The sequence below is a fragment of the Camarhynchus parvulus genome, chromosome 7 (assembly GCF_901933205.1).
Source record: "Camarhynchus parvulus chromosome 7, STF_HiC, whole genome shotgun sequence".
Taxonomy (NCBI): domain Eukaryota; kingdom Metazoa; phylum Chordata; class Aves; order Passeriformes; family Thraupidae; genus Camarhynchus; species Camarhynchus parvulus.
The window spans coordinates 37220628-37238927 of NC_044577.1; the positions used below are offsets into that span (position 1 = coordinate 37220628).

The 18300-nt window shown below is 51.7% G+C and overlaps 1 protein-coding gene and 2 non-coding genes across 5 annotated transcripts in view; 2 read left to right on the top strand and 1 right to left on the bottom strand.

Moving 5' to 3' along the window:
* Nucleotides 1-3163: 3163 nt before the first annotated feature.
* TRNAA-CGC lies at nucleotides 3164-3235 on the top strand. Its single transcript has one exon. It is a non-coding gene; the product is annotated as a tRNA-Ala (tRNA).
* A 213-nt stretch (nucleotides 3236-3448) lies between these two features.
* TRNAG-GCC lies at nucleotides 3449-3519 on the bottom strand. Its single transcript has one exon. It is a non-coding gene; the product is annotated as a tRNA-Gly (tRNA).
* A 7757-nt stretch (nucleotides 3520-11276) lies between these two features.
* GPD2 (glycerol-3-phosphate dehydrogenase 2) overlaps nucleotides 11277-18300 on the top strand; it is a 47946-nt gene continuing 40922 nt past the window's right edge. For 2 of the 3 annotated variants that reach the window (XM_030952740.1, XM_030952742.1), the window contains exon 1: nucleotides 11277-11447. The gene's annotated coding sequence lies outside the window, so the exon portion shown is untranslated. Of the gene's footprint in view, nucleotides 11448-15280; nucleotides 15372-18300 lie in introns of those variants that run through there. The other variant, XM_030952743.1, reaches the window with a different exon arrangement.

The window sequence follows — 18300 nt, forward strand, 5'->3', positions numbered from 1 at the left end:
ATTCAGGCTGGAATTCTGCAGCCCCTCATTTGGATACCTCAAACAAATGGATGATATGGCCATGTGAGGAAAGAAAAATAAATTGGTGTATTTAAGTGTAAATGGCTGGTGCCAGGTGGGCTCAGGTGTTACAGGAGGTGTCAGACACACCTGGGAGCAGAGACCCGCAGGGCTGGCGTTGCTCCAGGGCTGGATGCACCACATCAGTCCTCCTCACCCGTTTGCTTTACACCACTGGGCTTTGCTGCTGCACTCTACACAACGGGAGCGCTGGTTTCCAGGAGGAACTTTGAGTGTTAACATTTAATCCTGGGAACAAGTGCCGTGGGAGGAAGCTGTGCTGGAAGGAAACACGGACTTGTCCATCTGTCTCAGAGCCCTGCTGAGATCCCTGTTCCCATGCAGCCCGGGGCCTTTGGAACAGAGCTCTTGTGGGCTCCACCAGCGTGCAGAAGAGTCGCTTGGAAAACAGCGAGTTTATGCTTGGAGAACTCGAGTTTGTGCGTGTATCTGACGAGAATTGACGAAAAATCGGAAACTTGAGTAGATCAAAGAGAAGCCATCCCTGAAAGGCTGAGGGCCCCTCCCGAGGTACCAGGAATGAGTTAATCCCGGCAAGGAATGCAGAGGGGCTGCCAGATAACAGAGTGACATTGTTTTTCCCTGATGTCAGCACAGAAACCCAAACACAAAGAGGTGAATGTAGTCCTTGGAGGCAGCTGAATGTGGAGCTTGTGTCGGCATCCAGCCGCATTGAAACAAGATGACAAAGTGTTTCCTGGAAGCAGGGGCTGGCTGCGGCCGGCTGGGCCGGCCACCGAGCTGGGGACGGTCAGGGATGTGCCCTGGTGGGAAGGATCAGGGATGTGAGTGTGCCTGGAGCAGGATAGAGCCCCATCCTGCTCCCTGCTGTTTATTAACATGCTCTGCTAGGGCTGGGGCTTCACTCCGTAATTCACATCCATCCATGGGCATTTCATTTTCCTTCTCAGTCACTTTACGGCAGCTTATTTTCTCCCGTAGCATCCTAGTGCTGTGTCTTGCCTGCATAATTCACCTTTCCCGTGTTTGGTAGGTGATGAGGTCTAGAGGATGTTTAGACCAGGCTGGAAAGAAGGCTTGTTTCACTTCAGTATAGGCAGAACTAGTATTGCTGCCACAGGAACAGGAATTAAACAGGAATTAAACAGGAATTACACAGGAATTAAAGAAACAGGAATTAAGCACTTGCTGATAGGCTCTGGATGTGGAGCTGCTCTTCTCAACAGGCAGAATGTGCTCTGCCTCCATCCACCTCCCAGAGGGGAAGCTCCACAGCTGGGTGACTGTCCATCACAGCTGACAAATCCATAGCACCACAGTAATATCTGTATTATTCATTTTCAGGTATTCTGAACTCTACAGGAAAGTAAACAAAAGGAGAAAAAACTGAAGAGAAAAACTTAAATTGCTTTGTGTTTTTATTGCAAGGTTGGTATTAGCACCCTTGGCTCAGCCCGGTGAGGAGCCACAGCCACTCTGCACCTTAGGTTATATACAAACCAGAGTTTGGGTGTTGATTGGGAAAACCAGATCCAGTAACTCCCAGAAAGCAGCTTCTTAAAATCTGGCTGGAAGAAAGTCAAGCCATAAGTGCTGTTTTCTGACAGGTTATGGATGTCAAAATGGGAATGGCTGGGGGGGAAGGGCCCTGAGGGAGTGGTATTGCTGCTTGTGGGAGATTCAATTAAATTAATTTATTTAATAAATTAAATATAGTATCGAGTATTCTCCCCTGTTAGGTAGGTGAGGCCCTGGCACAGAGCAGCTTGGCTGCCCTGGATCCCTGGCAGTGCCCCAGGCCAGGCCGGACACTGGGGCTGGGAGCACCTGGGGCAGAGGAAGGTGTCCCTGCCATGGCAGGGTGGATGGGACGGCATTTAGGGTTTCACACCCCCCGGCTGTGAGCTGTGGGGCGGCTGGGCTGCACACCCGCATGGGATGAGATTTAGGGTTTCACACCCCCCAGGCTGTGAGCTGTGGGGCGGCTGGGCTGCACACCCGCATGGGATGGCATTTAGGGTTTCACACCCCCCGGCTGTGAGCTGTGGGGCAGCTGGGCTGCACACCCGCATGGGATGAGATTTAGGGTTTCACACCCCCCGGCTGTGAGCTGTGGGGCGGCTGGGCTGCACACCCGCATGGGATGGCATTTAGGGTTTACACACCCCCGGCTGTGAGCTGTGGGCTGTGCGCATGGGATGGGTTAGGTTTCACACCCCCAGGCTGTGAGCTGTGGGGGGTTGGGCTAATTCATGGGATGAGATTTGGGCTTTCAAACCCCCAGGCTGTGAGCTGTGGGGCGGCTGGGCTGCACACCCGCATGGGATGGCATTTAGGGTTTCACACCCCCGGCTGTGAGCTGTGGGGCGGCTGGGCTGCACACCCGCATGGGATGGCATTTAGGGTTTCACACCCCCAGGCTGTGAGCTGTGGGGCGGCTGGGCTGCACACCCGCATGGGATGGCATTTAGGGTTTCACACCCCCCGGCTGTGAGCTGTGGGGCGGCTGGGCTGCACACCCAGATGGGATGGCATTTAGGGTTTCACACCCCCCAGGCTGTGAGCTGTGGGGCGGCTGGGCTGCACACCCGCATGGGATGGCATTTAGGGTTTCACACCCCCCGGCTGTGAGCTGTGGGCTGGCTGGGCTGCACCGAGGGCACGCAGCGCTGCCATGGAAATGGGGTTTGGGTTCTGACACCGGCGGGCACCGCGCAGCTCCGGTAAAGGCAATGGACGGCGCTGGCTCTGCTGGGTCTCCGCATCGGAAGAACGTGTTTGGGCTCCGCTCCGCCAGCACCAGGGCTCCAAACCCGCCGGGTCCTGTCCCCCTGGGGGATCAGCACCGCGGGCTGCCCCAGGCCCGGGGCTCTGCCTGCGGCTCCCCGCACACGGACGGGCCGCTGCTGCCCTCAGGGCTCCGTGTCCCGCTGCCGGGGCTCCATGGCCGTGTCCCGCTCGGTGCCCGTGTCCCGCTGCCGCCGGCGGGGCTCCGTTGCCGTGTCCCGAGCGCGGTGCCGGCAGAGGGAGTTGTGTGGGGACGGAACGGGGCAGGACGGGGACGGCACAGGCCGCGGCTCGCGCTCCATTTGGGGGCGCCCGGCGCAAAACCATCACAGCCGGGGATGTAGCTCAGTGGTAGAGCGCGCGCTTCGCATGTGTGAGGTCCCGGGTTCAATCCCCGGCATCTCCAGGCGTGTTTCTTTTTTAATTTCCTTTTTTTTTTTTTTCCATTTCCCCGCGCGGCCGCTAGTTCCGCCGGGCAAAGCCAGCCCCGCGCCTCCGGCACGGCCCAGCCCGGTCCGGCTGTCCCGGTGCCGCTTCCTCCCGCCCGGGAACCCCGCGGGGAAAATGAAAGCGCGGCGGCCGCAAAACGCGGCGGCTCCTCCGCCGGCAAAACGGAAGTTGCATTGGCCGGGAATCGAACCCGGGCCTCCCGCGTGGCAGGCGAGAATTCTACCACTGAACCACCAATGCGCGCTCGACTACTGCTCCCCGCCCCTGGCTGAACCAGCTCACCAACGGTGCCGGTGGCACCGATGGCATCACACCCACTTGCTTCATTCTGTTTCTCAGCCTCACGCAGCTCTTCTCAGCCATCATTTCCAGGGGGGAAAAAGTTTTTAAAAAGTCAGCACTAGCCGTTATACATTGTTCCTGTAAAGGATTAAAAAAAACCCGGGAAAGTGTATAATGCACCAATCATACACACCACAGAGTCTGGCCTGGCTGTTGGTCTTGTTCATCTCTCACAGATGCAAGATGTCACTAATCATTATTTCTGTGATCATTTTAAAAACTTTTTTTTTTCTCAGCATATTCCTTGAAAACTTCTTTCATTTCTAAGCATTCTGTTTGTATCAGGGATAAACTAATAAGCAAGGAGTGATTTAATGGAAGAACTTCAGGAGATTACAGGTGAAGGTTTCCAAGATTCTTTACCCCAAGCACTATGGTTGGAGTCAATCTTAAAGGTCTTCTCCAACCTAAATGGTGCTGTGATCATTCTTTACATTTAAAAGCTTTCAGATCAAGTCACAAATGCATATTTTTGTTCCGTTTCCATCCTGGAAGGACTTTGCCAGGGGATGCCAACAGTTAAGGGCTCAGAGGCTCAGGTGACCCACAAAGGAGTCATCAGAGTGTGCTCATGATGGTCTCTGTGACTTGCCAGGTGATGACATTTCAGCACACTGTGCCTGTGTGTGGTGATATCAGCAGTGAGTCCCAGATTGTGCTGTGGCATGGCCATGCTGTGTCCCAAAATAAACGATCAATTTGCCTTGGACACGCTCCCACAAAGGGCCACACATGAGCCAGAGTCCAAGGAAAGGCTGCAACGAGTGCTTCACGTCAAGGGAACATGGAGATTTACGTACAAAAGTGCTGGAGAACACAGCCCGGGCAGGAGGAACAGCTACAATCATTCACCTCAGCACAGGTCAGAAGCAAGCAGGTGTTTTCTGGTTCAACCTTCTGGCACTGCGGATCATGTTCAGTGTCCTGTGTTTGGATGTGCATGGACACCACAAGGTACAACCCAGCACAGCTCCCTTTCCTTCTCAGCTTCCGCTGCCAGAAGGCAATAATAAAAACTGTAAGTAATAATTATCACTTAGGCTGTGGCTTACGGTTGGATTAGTCAGCCTAGCAAAACTGTTTTCTCAGACAAGCCCAGGACCAAAACCCCCCAGGCACTCAGGTAAAAGATATTCATATTGAGAAGCCCTAATTCCCTGTTTTACTGTGTCTGGGAGTCAGCCAGACAGAGGTTTCCCCTACTTTTGTTCTCCACCTCCTCTCATTGCTGGTGAGCTGGGGCTCTGCCAGGCAGGGACACCTGGCAACGTGTGTGCCCAGCCAGCTGGGAGCAGCAGCGTGCCCTCGGAGAGGGGCACGGGGCCAAAGAAGCGGGGCTGGCTGAGGCTGGAGAAGCCCTGTGAGATCACCGGGTCCAAGGGGTCACTCAGCGCTGGCAGGGCACCTCTGATCCCTGTCCCCAGGTGCCCCTCTGCTCTGTGGGGCAGGCAGAGCAGAACGTGCTGTCTGTGCCACAGCCTGGAGATCATTGCACAGAGGGTCCCACAGTGACAGACTTTGTGCTACCTGTTCCCAGAGCACAAATGGGACCTGTCCTTGCACTCTAACAGCTCACAGAGCAGTTTCTCATGTCCCTTGGACTGTTCTGCAAACGCTCAGAACATCTGGGAGTGTTGGCTGACGTCCTGCAGGGAATTGTGTCACCAGGAGGAGTGTGGTGACTCCCAGGCCTCCCTGGGGCCCAAATGTCACCCCAGAACATGCTCTAGGAACCCGTTCCCAAGCTGTGTGAGCCAGGCTCACATTTGGCTTCCCTCAGAGCTGACTGGGAGTAGGAGGGTGCTGAACGGGGCAGAAATCCAGACCTGCAATATGAGAAATGGTGCTCCAGAGCCTCAGAACTGCTGAAAATCTCACAGGGTCAGTTCAGCTGAGTAGGAATCAGAACCCTACTCCAACAGAACAAGGAATTGCAAGGGGTTCCTTGCCTTAGTTGTCACAATGGCTGGGAGGACATTCCCTGCCAAGCTGCAGCGCAGAGGGATCTGTTCCGTGTGCCCCCATGGACACAGCAGTGTTGCAGCAAGCCCAGAGCAGGTTACAGAGCTGGTGAGGGGAGTGGAGCTCCCTGTGAGCCTGAGACACTGGGCCTGGTCAGCCTGGAGGGGAGCAGGCTCTGGGGACACCCCAACCCCTAACCCTAAACCCCGAGGGACACCTCACAGCCCCTTCCAGTGTCTGAAGGGGTGTGCAGCAGAGCCAGAGAGGGACCCTTCACCAGGAGCTGCAGGGAGGGCAACGGGGAATGGCTCCACACCGACAGAGGGGAAATTTAGGTTGATATGTGGAATAAATCCTTCCCTGGCACAGGGTGCCCAGAGCAGCTGGGGCTGCCCCTGGATCCCTGGCAGTATCCCAGGCCAGGCTGGACATTGGGGCTGGAGCACCTGGGACAGTGGGAGGTGTCCCTGCTTCTGGCTGAGGCCTGACAGAGCAGAGCCCAGGAGCTTCAGGTGTTTCTGCTGTGCCCCTCGGAGGAGGATGCTGCAGCTCAGGGCCACCTGCAGCCTCTCTCCCCAAGTTCAGCTGGTGCACTGTGACAGGAACAAGGTTGGGTTGACAGGCAGTGGTAAATCCGCTCAAATCAAGCCTAAAAGTGCAGGTGTGGCTTACCTGGGGTGTGGCAGTGGGTATCATTGCTTCCCTCCTGCCTGCTGCCTTGGACATGTGCTTCCCTGTCTCGTGGAGGGACTGTGCAGTCAGCTCATATAAAATGGGTGTTGCACTGATCTTTGTCCTGGCACATGAAAATGGGAAGTGTGATGGCACAGCTGTACCTGTACTGCTGGCTCTGGTCCACGTCCTCACATGGAGCTGTATGAAACCATGGACAGCCTGAAGGAGCAGCTGAGGGAGCCGGGCAGGGGCTCACCTGGAGCAAAGGAGGATCCCCAGGGATCTTTTCCCTCTCTGGAATTCCCTGCCAGGAGGGCACAGCCGGGGGGGTCGGGCTCTGCTCCCAGGGAACAGGGACAGGAGCAGAGGGAACGGCCTCAGGCTGGCCCAGGGCAGCTCAGGGTGGGCACAGCAGGAATTTCCCCATGGAAAGGGGGCTCAGGCATTGGAACTGCCCAGGGAGGTTTGCAGTGCCCATCCCTGGAGGTGTCCCAGGAATTCTGGAGGTGGCACTCAGGGCTCTGGGCTGGGGACAAGGCAGGCATCAGGCACAGCTGGGATTTGGTGGTCTTGGAGGGTTTTCCAACCTCGGGGATTCTGTGATTCTGTAAATGGAGATCTTAGAAACAAAGCCCAATGAGTAAATCAGAGCACCACGAAAGACAGCAAACCTCTGTGTAAGAACCAGCTGGTGTTTCACTAAGTCACACACCAGGCAAGCCCAGTCAAGACTTCCAAAGCACTGAAGATAACAAGAGGCCTTGCAAAATGGCTTCTCAAAGCCTCTCCATAGAGGTTTCCCAAGCGTGTTCCTGTCTCCTCTTCCGCAGTGCAGAGAAATTGCTCCATCCCCGGTGAGTTCTCCGCTGAGTGGAGCACATGCACATCAACTCGATTTTAACAGGTCACGGAATAAGCTGGGCATTTAAAAATATCCACCTACCCAAAAGGACAAATGAATCTGTACTGTGGAGCCCTCAGCAAAGATGGTTGGAACAAAACAAACAAAACAATCCTGGTAATCTTTTAGGGGAGACTTATAATGTAGAACAACTTGTCAGTGCGGGTTAAAGTTTTAAGGCCTAGCAATTTTGACAGCGTCCCTTTGAGCACAGCGAGCGCGCGGGGACGAGCAGGACAGCAAAAGGTCACTTGGTCACACATATCTGCTGCCTCTCTGAAGTTTAGCTCAAGACCCACCAGGCACGTCCCAATTAATTATTTAAATCTGCAGGGAGAAATATTTCAGGAGATGAAAAAGCATAATCTGAAATTCCGGGGAAGGTACAGGACGGCTGGCGTGGTCAAAATGGTGCTGAGGGAAAATGGGGCGAGATATCCCTGCCACTCCCATCCAGGAATGCTGATTGCTCCAGATACCAGCCTCTCAGGGATTTTCCAATATCCTTTCTTTTTCAATGGAATCGTTCTGGATCACAAAAGGTCACTGAAACCAAATTGACAATGATACATGTGGTTATTTAAAATAACTTTTCCCAGCACAATTATTGATGATGTTGTTGGCAATCTGTAAGTTCTTTCTAAATGCATGAACACCCTGAAACTGTTCATCCCAGATCCTGCCTAAAGTGTCCCAAAGGAAAGCCATCAGGCAGGCAATGCCAGGGAAATGGGCATTGGAAGCAAACAGGAGACTCAAATCCTGGATTTATTCATTACGGGATACCAGGCTGGGAATTTTCAAAAGTCACTGTATATGTCTTTGAACAGGTTTTGTAAGCTTTTCCTAATCAATTCAATGGAGAAAATACCTGGATAAACAGCAGACATGTACAGTCACCAGGGTTGGTTTTCATCTGTCATTGTCTGAGAGAAAAAAATAATACAGCACAAATTCTGAAGAGCCTTTTGCCTTGCTTTTGCTGAATACAGTTTCTCACTCCAGCACATGTACAGAAAATAAATTTAATAGGTTTTTCTTTTCATATTTCCTGCCACAACAAAGCTCCTTAAACGTTTAAAGAGAAAATAACTACTCTTGACTAGTCCAAGCAGTCTTGCTTTCTAAAAGGTACAGTCCTTCTTCTTTTCTTTACCAATGAATTCATGTTGTCCATCAGACCTAGCTGGGCCATTTGCCCCAGAAAAACACGGATGCTCCACATCCCTTCCCTCCATTCCCTCCTGTGCTGCCATTGCAGGGAGAGGCCAATTAATTACGGTGTTTGTTCTGCCACCAATAACGTGACCCGTGACCTTCTTCTTTTAAAGCTGCAATTTCTGCATTTGTTTCTGCGGCTGAGCCCTGGTGCGGGATCTCGATGGGACAGCCAACAATCAGACATAATTACAGTGATAACACACCATAACAGACAAACCAGCCCCTTTCTCTCCCTCAGAGCGCTGGATTTCTCTGCTGCAGGGCAGGGGGAACACCTGAGCAGCAGCAGCAGCAGCAGCAGCAGCAGCAGCAGCAGCAGCAGCAGCAGCAGCAGCAGCAGCACACGCTGCTGGGCGGTAAGCTGAGCACGGGGAAAGCCATGGGCTGTACCCGCAGTGACACCCGACACCCCCGGGCCGAGATGGGAATGATTTCACACCTAACCACAGCCACCACCAGGCACTTGCATTTCCCATCGGCAGGACCTACCCTGGATCCTGCTGGAAAAATCCCAGCAGACGAATTCTGCATCTCTTTCTGTCCCTTTGTCTCAGCTCTCCTGCAACTGTCACCACCCTTGCTCCTCACAAAGACATTTTCCTCAAGACAGATTAGCAGAAAACATATTTGTGAACGTATGAACAGATTTTCTTCTTATGATACATAACTTTGGCATGCAGTCAGGAAACGATGATGATCTTTTTCCCCATCTTCCCTTGCTAATGAAGAGAAACTGCCTCTGGGGTTGAGGACAAAAGGTGAACTCTCCCTGCACACAATTTACACCTGCTGAGCACATGATTTCGGGCATCTGAAATTCCTGTCTTGGCAGGTGTCCCGGGGACCAAGCCACACGCACGGAGAGCTACTCTGGAGGTAATATTTTCATCCAGGCATTAAATAAAAAACAGACTTGAGAGGGATGAATTTTGCAATACTTTCAGGCATCTCATTTTTTTACTTAACCTTGTAAAACTCTTTCACTCTTCGAACTCATGAAGCCCAATGTTAAACAATCAGTAACTAAGATAAAAAGACTGTAGTAGTTGAACAGAAGCCTAAAGTAGGGGAGAGAGCAGCCCATCCCTGTTTATTGGTGGCTGCACTGTGAAGGTGGGGAGAGCCTCCCCTAGAAAGTGAAATTGCTCAGGAAATGTGATTCTTATGAAGTTTTCACATTCCCTTTATGAGGAGAGTAGTACAACACTCTCATTTTCTACCCCCTTCAAGATTTTGCAGGTTGGAAAAAGCTGATGAGACACAGCAGTGCTAGGGTGCAGAAAATGCTCACTTGGAAACCAGTCATAGATACATTTTGCACTCATAAACTGCCCTCTATCAACCAAAATTTGTCATACATGAACACAGTGCAGCTACATGTGGGCAGACAACCACTTTGAGGGGTGGGAGGAAAGGGCATTCTCCTAGCTCTAACGAAGATTTGTTAGAGATGGATGAAACAACACCTAGTGCCATCTTGGAACACATAGACGGGGTAGGCATCCACATCCAGAACTTGTGTGTTGGGTCATGCTGAAATTATTTGCCAAAAAAAAGCATTTTAATACTGTGGTAAATAGGTATGATTCGTGCTGATAAAATTGAGGCAGTAATCAATATTGATACAGTAATTAAGATTTGGAAATAATAAAACAGGTAAAAGTTGAAATGCCAAAAAAGAAAGGGAGAGGAGGGGCTCCACCCCCCCTCCCTGCAGATGTTCAAGGACAGGAGGAAAAGCAAGAGATAACAGTTACTAAAAATTAACAGAAAGAAGGGAAAATCTGGTTGGGTCCCAGGAAAATGCCAGCTATAAGAGATTTATTGCTTTGATGCTTAGATGTAGTAATATGTTAGTTTTGGCTTACATTGCACTGGCTTGGTGCGCATGTGTAACCCAAAGGTGAATTAAAGGACATCAAGGAAGAGAGGCCTTCATCAGTGACGACCCCCAAAGACTGGTGCGACCACCAAAAGAATGCTGGAGCGTGCGCGGTAAAGGCGGTGATGAGGGCGGAGGTAGAAGTGCGATGAATTGAAAATGGGAGGAGATGACATCGACACCTGGCTTATAAGGGGGGAATCTTCACTTGGCAAGCTCGTACGTGAGGTGGCCGGGGTCCAAGAGCCCTGCACTCCATACCCTGCGGTTATCTTTTGCTTATGCACTATTATTTGAACCAAATTATCCCTTATTTTAATCAAATTATATTGTCAATATTTCAAGTGTATCCAATTTTATACATTTTCTAAACTATTCAATTAAAATTGCTACTACCTCTAATATCATTTGGGTTTTTTTTTATGATGGGATAATTGGACAAACATAACAATACTTTTTTAAAAATTTAATTTTATTTGTATCCCAATTATTCTTCCTTTGTGCTCCAAACACCACACGCCCTAAAACCATATCCTTAGAAAACAATGAATCATTGCCTGGTCTTTTCCCTTTTATTTTCAATTCTTTCTCTTCAGTTGACAGCTTCTAAGCTGGAGTGTCTACTAATTCCGGCTGCCACTAGAGATCTTAGCCCCTTTTAAGAGCATTAATGTTCCTGGGATAAACACTGCTCCCATCACCAGAGACTGAATATCACTGACTTTGCAGAACTCACGAAATCCAATCCTTGCAGTTGTTTATTGACTGGAAATGACACCCGACAGCTGAAGACTACGATCAGCTGCGCGGGCCGTGGAGCCAGGCCCCACGCGTGGGCCGCAGGCCTCCGGTACCGCCTCCGGTACCGCCACGGGCGCGGCCCCGGGGAGGGGCCGCCATGGGCGGCGACCCCCATCACGCAAGGCCGGGGATGAGGAGGCCGCAGCGGGCCCCTCCCCGCGGGCCCAGGCCGCAGCGGCGGCGCTCCCGCGGCCTTGGCGGGGCAGCCGCGGCCCCGGGCGGGAAGCAGGGCGGGGAGGCGCCGGCGGTGTTCGAGGCGGAGCTCGGGGGAGCCCGGCTGGCTGCTGCAGGCGGAGGGCGGGCAGGGAGAGAGCCGCCCTCGCTGATCTCCTCCCGCGGCCGGCGAGCAGCCCGCAGAGGGACGCGGGCTCCCGGCGCTCCGCAGTAAGTGCCTCTCGGGTCTGGCTCAGCGGGGTCCGAGCCGCGGCGGGCGGGATGAGGGAGCGGGGCCGGCCCGGACGCGCGGGTGGAGCGCCTTGAACACCGCAGTGCTTTTATTATAAACGCGTGTCGAACGCATCCTGCCTGCCTCTCCTCCACATCCTGCCCTGCTGCCCAGAGCAGCTGCCCTGGATCCCTGGCAGCGCCTAAGGCCAGGCGGGGCACTGGGGCTGGGAGCACCTGGGGCAGGGGAAGGTGTCCCTGCCATGGCAGGGTGGGACCGGAGCATTTTTAAGGTTCCTTCCCACCCGAACCATTCTGGGATTTTACTGTTCCCTGTGGAAGGCTCAAGAACAGCACGGGTGGATGGGATATTGGGAAGAAATCCTTCCTGTGAGGGTGGGCAGCCCTGGCACAGGGTGCCCAGAGCAGCTGCCCTGGATCCCTGGCAGTGCCCCAGACCAGGCTGGGCACTGGGGCTGGGAGCACCTGGGACAGGGGAAGGTGTCCCTGCCATGGCAAGGGTGGGATGGGATGGGCTTTAAAGGTCCCTTCCAACCTAAACCATTCCATCATTCTATGATCTTACACAGCAGTTTTCACTACCAAGTGCTCCGCCTCCTCCCCCTGTTTTATTTAAGCTTTTGGATGGGAAAAAGAAAATACCAAAAAAAAGGGAGAGTGTGGCAGTTTACAGAAGTGGTGCAGAGCCCCTGGCAGCTGTCCTGGGTGTGGGTCGTCCCTAAGAATGTCCCACAACAAGAGGTCCAGCCTCTGTGTCTCCCTGTCCAGGACAGCTGCTGTGTGCCTGTAGGTATCTATATATAATAAATAAGGAGGTTGCCGAGCTCATTAACTATTTTTTTTCTTGGATGGAGCTGGTAGAAATAATATCTCCCATTATAAAAAAACCCCAGAGTTCTTGATAAAAAATAGCACAGCTGTAATTACACTGAACTTTGTAAAATGAAAGTAAGTTATTACTTCCGCTGAATGTACTCATGGGACCATTGCTTGGTGTCCTAAACTTCTCTGAGTTCTTACCTCTGTTAAGCAGTCAGTAAATATTTGTAAGCCTGATTCTACAGGAAAAGGTGTAAATGGGTGTGTGGAGAGCTTGGGCTCCAAAGCAGCCAGATTTACTCCCTCCTTGACTTCCTCTGGTGAGCAGGTAGTACAGGTGTGCTGAGAGCAGCTCCTTTCACCTGCTAGGAAGCAAGGGCTCTCCTCCTCTCCAAAGAATTTATATTTTCTTCTATTCCCTGCTCCTTTCCTTCTTTTCTTTTCCTCGCTTATTCTTGGTTACAGTTCTTCAGGAATTTTCAGTGATGAGCAGTGACTGATTAGCCAGTAAAGACTTGGTCTGATAGTTCAGGATCTTTCTGTGTTAATATGTAAAGCAAAGTCCAGTATTGCCCCTTCAATAGCAATAACCAGAATATTATTCATTTTAACATTAGGCATTCGGAGCTTACTTAGTCTGAAGTTGGATGGAAGTTTTGAGTAGGCACAAGTGTGCATAAAAAATGATTCACACCCCTTGTATCTAACTGGTAGCATTACTTTGGTTGTGTATATATATGGATTTACACTTTGTTTTGCTTAATTATGTGTGTGCACAGGAGCACAGTAATAATAACAACGTTGTGAGCTAGACTTTGCTGCATAATGTAGTATTTTCTCTAGAGAACCATCTCTGCCTGCTGGCTGTCCCTGACAGGAATTTCGGAAGCTGGCAGGCTGTGGTCAGTGCAGAGGCCATTCATGCAGAGCAGTTTTCCAAAGGACAGCTCCTGCAGGTTCCTTGCTGCTGCCTGCTTTGTCTCCACACAAGTCTCTGCAAGCTTTAGCAAACATTTGAAAGAAATGTGGGTTTTCTGCTGTCAGTCTGCAGTTGTGACTTTCACCTTCCACTCGCAGCTGATGGTTTTAAGACAGGGCTTGGCATTTGCAAGTAGCTCAGTTAGGCAACATCTTCCTTGTGCTGGTGCTTGTTTGTGTGCTGGCAAATGGGACCCGGGGAGTTATTTTGCCTTTTTATGGGCTGGGTACCCTCAGTCTCAGCCAGAGCTCTGCCAGCCTGGCTGTACAGATTAACCAAGCCACTGCATGTTCTTGGCCTGGTGGCTGTAGTTGGCAGCTGGGTCTTTGCAGGGATTAGCTGTGCCATGATGGGTGTGCTCCTGGGAGCACCAGGGTGCTGATCCCTGTCCCTGCCACCCTCCTGGGACCTGCTGGGCAAGGGACACCACGGCCAAGGTGGGAAACGGGAACAGGCTGGGCTCTGCTCCAGGGAACAGGGACAGGAGCAGAGGGAACGGCCTCAGGCTGGCCCAGGGCAGCTCAGGGTGGGCACAGCAGGAATTTCCCCATGGAAAGGGGGCTCAGGGATTGGAACTGCCCAGGGAGGTTTGCAGTGCCCATCCCTGGAGGTGTCCCAGGAATTCTGGAGGTGGCACTCGGGGCTCTGGGCATGGGCACAGCTGGGACTCCATGGGCTGGGAGGGCTTTTCCCAACCTCAGTAATCCTGGGGATCCTGTGAAATAAAAATTAAAGGGTGCAGAAAGAAAGCTGAAGCAAGTGGGACAGAAGTAGATCACCCTTTAAGGAAGGAAGGATTCCTGCACTTCCACTGCTCCATGGGTGCTTGTGGATCACTGGAGCCACTTGGGGTAAACACTGCAGGGCACAGAGACCACAGAGCTGTTTGCAGCAGCAGCTGTTGGGCTCTAGAGCTCCACTAATTAGCTCTAATGTAGATGCAGCCCATTTCTTCCAAAAAGCTTCACTTTAGGAAATAGCTTTTGTTACGTAAGTAACAGACAGTTTGTAATCAGAGCTCTTCCACAACATCACAGTATTGATTTTGGAAACATTCCATATCCCTAAAAGGCTCTCTCTGGGCCAGGTTCCCGAGCCAGCGTGTAGCTCTGTCTCCAGGGGTTTCCAGGTGAACTCACCCCGAATCACAGCCAGATCCTGTGGATGGAGTCCAAAGTCTTGGACTGGGTTGTTTTTATTTGCTTTGCAAAGCTTCTCAAACGAAGCGTTGGTTCTGATTTCAGAGCGATTCTGAACGCAGGCCCCTCCTCCAGGATTTGATTTGCATGTGCTATCAGGTCTCAATCTGTATCCCAGGATATAAAACTAGGCTACTTCCTTGCCACACCTAAGTATTCACCTAGTTAGTAGCTATTTTTTGAGCAGGTTCCTGATTGTGTGTGCAGGTATATGTCCAGTCTTGTAAAAAGCAAACACCTTCTTTTCTAACCCTTGCTGCTTCGCTCTTTGGCTAGGGAGCGGAAGGAAGAGCATGGATAAAGTGCCAGCCTTGGGATCAAGTTGAACTGGCAGACTGTCTATTCCAATATCCACATTAAAAATGAGGGGAATGAAGAATATATAAAAAAAAGGGGAAACAGCTATAAATTAACTGTATCTGACAAGCGCATTTCTTTCTAGTGGCAGTTATTGGCTCACAGTCATTGTGCTGTGTGCGTGGTTGATGGCTGATATTAACCCCCACCAACAGTGAAAGCAAGAATGACTGCGTGAGAAGTTTAAGTTAAAACAACATTGGCACAAGAACACAAAAGTATGGAAATCATCCTGCACACATTAGTCAGTGATCAGGCTGGAGACCAGGCTTCCCGCTCCTTCCCATGGGACAGGAGGGAATTGAAATACTTTCATCTAGAACTTGATAAATATATTGTGGTGTGTGTATGCTGGGAAAGCTCAAAATACCTGTTGACATTGGAATTTCTTTGTATTCCTGTTAGTTTTTAGATACAATTTTTGGGATTACAGCCGTCCCTGTCTGCAGTGTTGCCTCATTCCCAGAGACCTGCTACTGTCTGTGGCAAGACTATTGCTATTGAAATTCCAAGAGGGATTTACACAGAGGACTTCTCCGCTCATCATCTGTAAGTGGGAGGGTTATGAAGCAGCAGAAAAAGAAGTGGTTAGGCTAAAATCGGAACACCAGATGACAGAAAGAGGAGCTAAAAAAGTTTGTTCCTTGTGGGACAGAGTTCACAGCAGTGGTTCCGTCATCTAAAGCAGGGTGGGAATATCTTGGTGTCTGACTACAGAAGGCAGATGAAGCAGTTGGAAGCAGTAGGACCAAGAGGAGGAATGAGGATAGGATACCTATTTTCTGCTTTGTTTCTCCTTTATTTTTGTGCCTGACAAGTGCTACAGCCACTTTTGGGCATGGGAGCCGAGCTGGTTGCCTGTGCTGGAGCGTGGGAAGGACTTTCCCCATATGGTGAAGTGCTGCTTGGCTTCCACTTATGGCACAGGGTGGCCAGGGGGGTTGGGGGTTTAAATCCTGCATGCAGGATCTTACATGGCTGTGGGCTGACCCTGTGAGCTGGATGGGTATCGCAGGCTGTGTTCCTGTGCTTGGCTGGAGAAGTGGTCTCGGATAATGACTTCAATTGCAATGTCTACCTTGTTTTTGAGAGCCCAGAGTGACCGGGGAGGCTCCAGGGCAGGCTCTGGAGGGTGGCTGTGGCCGTGCTGTGTCAGCCCTGGTGGGACCCTCTGGAACCCTTCCTTGGGGTGTTTGGGCTGTGCCTCACCAGACATCTGCCTTGCTTGGCTTGGGTAAAGCTTTAATCAGTTCCTTTCCAGCTACTTCAGTTGCTCTGACATCCCGTGTAACATTAACCACTCCCAGCTTCTCAAAGGCACACGAGAGACAGCTTGCTAGATGACCTGGTTAAGAGGGTGCTAATTGGGCTCTTTTCTGGTTACATCCCCTTTTCTGGTTAGTTGGCCGCTTCCTGCATTGGCACACCCTGAAACTGCGTGTAACAGACCAGTAGGGCTTTAAAGGCTGAAAGTACCCGCAGTCAGAATTGAACTTGCTGGCCTTGCTGCTAGGCCGCCGTGGCCACCTTGAGTAGTCCTGAGAGGGATGAGAGCTGGGCTGCAGGCAGCCGAGGGTAGGACTGCAGCTCTTTGGAGAGGCAGGAGCAGAGCAGGACTCAGCTCAGCCCGAGGGACGTCAGTCTGCTCCTCTCATTGTCCCAAACTCACCTGAGGAGCTTTGGGAAGGAAGGAATTAGACAATGCTCCTGCGCCAATGGCAGGTTATGCAAACCGTAGTGGAGATGATTATAAGTTTTCTATTTTTAAGCCCTGCATGGAGTGACTCACTTTATTAGACGTGTTCGTTTGCAATGGAATGCGAAGCGCCCGGATTCCATGGTAATGGCCTCGTAAGGCACACGGCTATCCAACAGAACAGATTGGGTTTCTCCTCCCAGTTTCCCGGGCTGTGTGTCTCGGAGCCTGTCTGATGGCAGCGCGGGGCAGCTCACGCTGCTGCAGCACAGCTCTGCGGCCTCCATCCATCTGTCCCCCTGCTTCTGCTGCAGTACCCATCCTGCTTCATCCTCCTGGCCCTGGGGCTGAGCTCCCTGCCACTCCCCTTCCCTCACTCCTTTCATTCTTTGCCCCAGCTTTGGCCATGGGTGCTCAGACCCAGCCCTGAACCCAAGCAGAGAAGCGCTGGCGGTTGTGGTGCTCCCATTTTAGCCCCCGGCTGCCTCAGGTGGGAGTGGGTTGCACAAGTCCCAGGAACATCCAGACAATAGTCTGGCAGCTGGCCGGGCCGGGCATTACGGGAAGTGAGGAAGGCAAGCCGCTCCCAGGAGCTGTGCCAGCCTGGTGAGGGCTGCGGGTGGCAGAGGTTTGTCATGTGGGACGCGCTGTGCAGAGGCATCTGCTGAGGATGGCTGTTGAGATCCCTTCTTTAAAACCCAGGCTGTAAGTGGTGCCTTGTGGGGTTTTGGGGTTGGAGCAGTGTCAGGAGTGCATTGACTGCCAAAGTGGAGCCCTTGCCTTTGACACAGCAGGTCCAGGGTCGGATACCTGGGGAGGGTCCCCTGGGCACCTCACCGAGGCGGGGAGCTGCTCACCAGCCTGGGTCTGGAGTGGGACACTTCTCTGCAAGTGGCTGTTCCATGCTGCTGTAGTCCAAGTGAGTGTGACTGATGGGTAAGGAATGCACCAAGGACTTCCTACTGTGACTAGGGTTTGTATTAACTTTTGGAAATTGAAAGCAGGAACTTGTGCTGATAAATCTTTTGTGTAGTTTCCATTTTCTGTAGACTGCTCTCCCCGCCCCTTTGTGTCCTTTCAAGTTTAAAGTCTATTTCTTCTTATCATGAATCCTTTAATAGCAGTTTGAGCTCATGTCCCTCTGAATCTTCACCAGTGCTCAGCTGTTCCTGGGAACTGTTCCCTGGGGATATTGAACTCCTTGGACAGATCACTCTATGCAGTAGCTACTCCTTGTGACGTGCTCCTGGCTCTTCCCACGCCAGCCAGGGGCTCCTGCTCCTGCCACAGCTTGTTCTAGAGCCTGTCAGGGACCTCAGCCCACCCTCCAGGTGAGGCCATGGGTCCAAAGGTGCCATTTATGGCTTCTATTGAAATCAAGGGTAAGGCTTAACATGCAGATTTACTGTGTCAGATGGCACTGACAGCACTGAAACACTCTGAGCTGCTTTTAAAGGTGATTCAGAATATTTACGTGATGGAAAGATGACATTTCTGACTGTAGTGCTTCTCATGCTGGTTGCTATTATAATTTTCATTAAAGTAAAATCCCATTTCTGTCACAAGCTATTGATCTCAGCTTGAAGAGAGGCAGGTTTCAGTACCTGCTCCCAGAAGAGGAGGGATTTATGAGCGTGGGCTCTTCCCTGGTACAGCCTCTGTAGGAACCACATGGGCTGCATTCCTTCCCCTTTCATCTGCACTGGGGTGGATCCTGCCCAGTGCTGGCAGCAGCCTTCCTCAGCCGTCTGGGACAGAGCTGGGGGAAGCCCACCAGCGTCT